Source organism: Lygodium microphyllum, chromosome 10, assembly GCF_053477565.2.
Source record: "Lygodium microphyllum isolate KBCC chromosome 10, Lygodium_microphyllum_v1.1.10, whole genome shotgun sequence".
Lineage (NCBI taxonomy): Eukaryota > Viridiplantae > Streptophyta > Polypodiopsida > Schizaeales > Lygodiaceae > Lygodium > Lygodium microphyllum.
In genome coordinates, this window is record NC_141144.1 from 53,248,172 (window position 1) to 53,252,488 (window position 4,317).

General features: G+C 41.0%; 1 non-coding gene across 1 annotated transcript; it reads right to left on the minus strand.

Annotated features, from left to right (window-relative positions):
* Nucleotides 1-3,863: 3,863 nt before the first annotated feature.
* Nucleotides 3,864-3,982, minus strand: LOC148030002 (5S ribosomal RNA). The gene has a single exon (XR_015692297.1). It is a non-coding gene; the product is annotated as a 5S ribosomal RNA (ribosomal RNA).
* Nucleotides 3,983-4,317: the final 335 nt, after the last annotated feature.

Sequence of the window (4,317 nt, forward strand, 5' to 3'; positions counted from 1 at the left end):
TGGGTGTAGGGGAGCCTTTCCCTTGCCAATTACCACAAGCCTTTGTTCCGTCCCTTTTGGTGGTAGCACTTTTTCTAGGTAATGTCTCCATGATTTGGGATTTGCATGGCTAGCTCTTCAAATCGATAAAATTGCTATATAGATCTTTTAATGGCAAGAGCCAGCTACTCATCCTCGTGTCTTCTCAACCTTTCTTCCTCTTTCTCTTGTTTCTTTTTACATTATCCTTCAAATCTTTTTGACTCCTCTTCCAGTCTCCGCAAGCGCTCATCTTCTTCCTCCCGTTCTTTTTGTATTTTTCTTACAGTCTTCTTGATTCTTCTTGGGCAGCTTTTGGGTCTTTGCCCCCTTCTACTATGGCTTCGATCTTTTTTCTTGGTATTCTCGACATGATTCTTCTTTCTCCATAGCTTGATGGCAGAGGGCCCCACTCCCCTCGTTCACTAACTATCCTCTTGCTTGAAGTTTCTTTTTGTTGAGTTTGGCAGTTGGCTTTTCTCTTCTTAACAACTTGTTCTGTCTTCTCCTAGTGAACTCTATTGAGTTTTTCTTCCTACAAATTTCCTATTTAGAATAAAGCAAGAGGGCTCATTGGAGTGGGAGAGGGATGCTCTTCTTAGATTGGTGATTATTTAGGGATATCCTCCACTACTTCTCTTTCCACCTCCCCTATGGCTTCCTGTATAATGGCAGTCATCACCCCTCTGAACCATATGGTCGCTACCTTGGATGCAAGGTTTTTTCTCTTCGATTACATTGTTTATCTGCAGACTCTCCTCTTCTTGTCCTTGGAGTTGTCGCTAGCATCTTTACCGATGCTTGAATTGTTTTTTGGACATAAGCATTCTAGTTTACCTCATCCAGTATATTTACTGCAAGCCTTTCAAGTAAGGGAACTCTTATTTTGTTCATAAGGATGTTATATCTTTGATTTGAGAAGAGAGTGTAGACCATCTTCACTTGTAGTCTGATAGTGGGCTTGGGAATATCAGACAAGTTGATTTTGTCATTTGTGTAAAATTTCTTCTTATCCATTCCTAACATCCCATAGACATCTCTCTTTGGCCTCTTTTTTGGCTTCTCCACTAACCAAAAGGCCTTCTCCATGGCCTCCAGGCTAAGTTTGACTTCCACCCTCCTAGTGGCATCTCTTTCTCTATTTGTCATTGTGCCACTATTCTTTTGGACATCAAAAGTTTTCAAAAATTTGGTGCATTTGCTATGATCTATGTCCTGGCCCAACTTCTCTAGGTACTTAGCAAGATTGCATTGTTCTATTATTTGTCTGACTGATTCTTCCAATGTCATCATCTCCTCCAAGTTATAGATACAGTGACATTTCTGTTGGTTGAAGATGCCTATTTGACTAGCTAAGCCATATTTTTTGTGTTCTTCCTTGAGAATGGGAGCTTGTTAGTCTTATCTTACTACCCTAGCTTTTGGGTTTTGTCATTACACAACATCATACAATGAGTTCACTTTGAAGTTCAACTCCTATTTCAATTTTGCATTCACCTTCCACTTTGCCCTTTCCCTCTTGGAAATGATGAAAATCCTTCCTATAGGATTGTGGAAGTAAGCATGTAAGGACCTTCAGTGTCCTTAGTGTGCCTCACTATTTCAAGAGCTAGTCGTAAAAGGTTGGGTTATACTCTAATGTTGCATGATAGTCCAAATCCTATGGAGGAATGCTCACATATGTGATATAAGTTAATATGTTAGTCAAGAGGTCACTTGAGTTGATTTGGCTTACAATGTTGATTTTCTCTATTGATATCCTATTCAAGTATGGATGTAGTATAATGTTGTCTCCTAATGGTCGATTTCTTATCACTCTTAAAACTCTAAATGAAGTTGGCACCGCATATATTTGGTCATACCTGGAAGTCTTGATGGCACACTATCGTGCCACTATATGGACAGAGTGTGAAAAAACATTGAATGCATCATCATTTGGCTTTCTTATTAATATAGAGAGTCAATGTCATCTTAGTCATTAGTGCTACTGTTCTTAGTATGGATGGTTCAAAAATACTAGGCCTCTAACAAAGCATCGGAAACAATTTTCACCTATAAAGAATTACATCTAATATCCTATAAAGGCATATCCTCAAGCTCATGAACTATCTTAGAAATGATAACTATATCCTACAAATCATATGCATCCAACACTTCACTAATCTCCGTTTCAGTCCTTGCATTAGGTAAAATATAAGCTTCATAAACCTCTTAAGATGCATCAAGAAAATATACATGTGCAATGGTTGACCCTTCCACTATAGGATCTTCCAAGGTATCTGCAGTTGTCTCAATATCAGATTATAACTTATATCCTAGTTGTTTGTCCTCTTTCTTGCTATCTTGTTTTTGCTCTTGCCCAACCTCTTCCATAACATGCTGGGGAGGTGGTTGATTTGTAGCTTTAGGCTGATCCACACTTCTTCTTGTCACTCTCTTAGATATCATGGTATTCTCTTCATCTCTCTTTTGTTTCTCTTCCACAAGTACATCCATATTTTGTACTTTTGCTAAATATACATCCACTAAATAATATGCATTTACCGGTGATTCCGAGCTAGTTATGTCACAAATGTATTGCCCTACATGAGATATTTTACTATTAATAACTTTTCTCTTTTCAGCTGCATACAAAGCATGTGTCCATATTGTAGCCTTCACACCAATTGTCACTTGGCCAAGCATTCTATCCAACTATAGACCAAAATTAGAAGCATGCACAATTGCATAATAATTTTGGATAGTCATATCTTCTAACAACTTTTACATATCTCCCTTTCCAAAATTTGAAGCAAGAGGCAATCCTGTTTCTTGTGCATGGATATTGCCATCTTTCCAAAAGATGAGTTGTCATACCAAGGCTCTTGATAACCAGCACAATCCTTCCTTTCATGCTGCAAACTATCACACCACATAAATCTTTTCCCTGGTTTAGGGGCTGCTACCCATTCACATTCCTCTTGTCCTTTCTCATCCAATTTTGCAACCTTCAACTATAGATTCCTCATGCCTTTGACTAATTCATCTAATATATCTTCCTCCCTAACATTGGGAAGAGTAGATGCAGTCATAGGGTTAGCCACGACGTGGCTAACTTAATAGATATATAAACTTTTTTGCTTGTAACAGTGGGAAAGCTAGATACATGCAATCCTTCTCTTCTTCTATGATTTTCACCAGTGCAGTAACAGCTTCCTTAACATGTCTTCACTCTATTTTAAGACCTATCTCTGTAGTTTGATCCTCTAACAAATCATCAAGCTTCTCTCCAAACTCAAGATTTGCTACTTGTAGAAACAATTGAAATTTTTGACTTGCAAGAGCTTGCTATTCTGCAAGATCTAACTGCTCAAACCAACTTTTAAATTCTGTTAATAAATTTGTAAAGCCATAAAACCCTTATTAGCTTGTAGAACCCACTCTTTGAAAGTCTTTCGAGTAATCAAATTGGTGTCTTCAATGTAAAATTATTCCCTAAGTGTCTTCCTGAAAGCTACCCAGTCAGCACAATCAGCATCCTGCATGTATAATTCAGTAACTCTGGCTTTTAATTCATATACATTGACTCATACAAAATACTGGCTTAAGCAAGTTGAGCCACCCCAAAGAACTCCATCTTTCACCCTCCGCTCCCAAAAAACCTCGCATCGTGAGGAGGGGGTATCACGTGAAAGCGAGGCAGAGGGAGGGGCCAGGCACGACGTACGCAAAGACAATCGCGACGAGGAGAGGAGGCGCCGCATCATGGCAAGGCGAGGGGGTTTCCTACCACGATGTCAGCGTTGGAGAGTCAAGACGTGATCCGAGGGGATTTCCATGCCACGGTCTCGAAACAAGCATGCAAAAGGGTGCAGCACCAGGACTTTCCGGGAGGTCACCCATCCCAGTACTGTTCTGGCCCAAGCGCGCTTAACTGCGGAGTTCTGATGGGATCCGGTGTATTAGCGCTGGTATGACCGCACCACGAACACAGAGGAATTCCAAAGAGCTCTTGTATACTCGGAAAGTGGCACGAGAGAGCTCAAGAGAGAGGCATGGCGGCATGCCATGCCGCTCATGCCACGGAGGACGCTACTAAATGTGAACCCTAAACCCCGCACACATGGAGGCGACGCACAAAAGATTGAATGCCACCGTCGCGTGTCATTTCTAACACGAAGGGCAAGCATCCACGTGAAGAGCACCCCGTGCACACATAGGCGACGACGTAGAAAAGATCGAGTCGCAGAATACGTGCCACGGAGGACACGTGCCCACAGCATGCCACAAGGCGGTGGGGGGGACATGAGGATACATAAT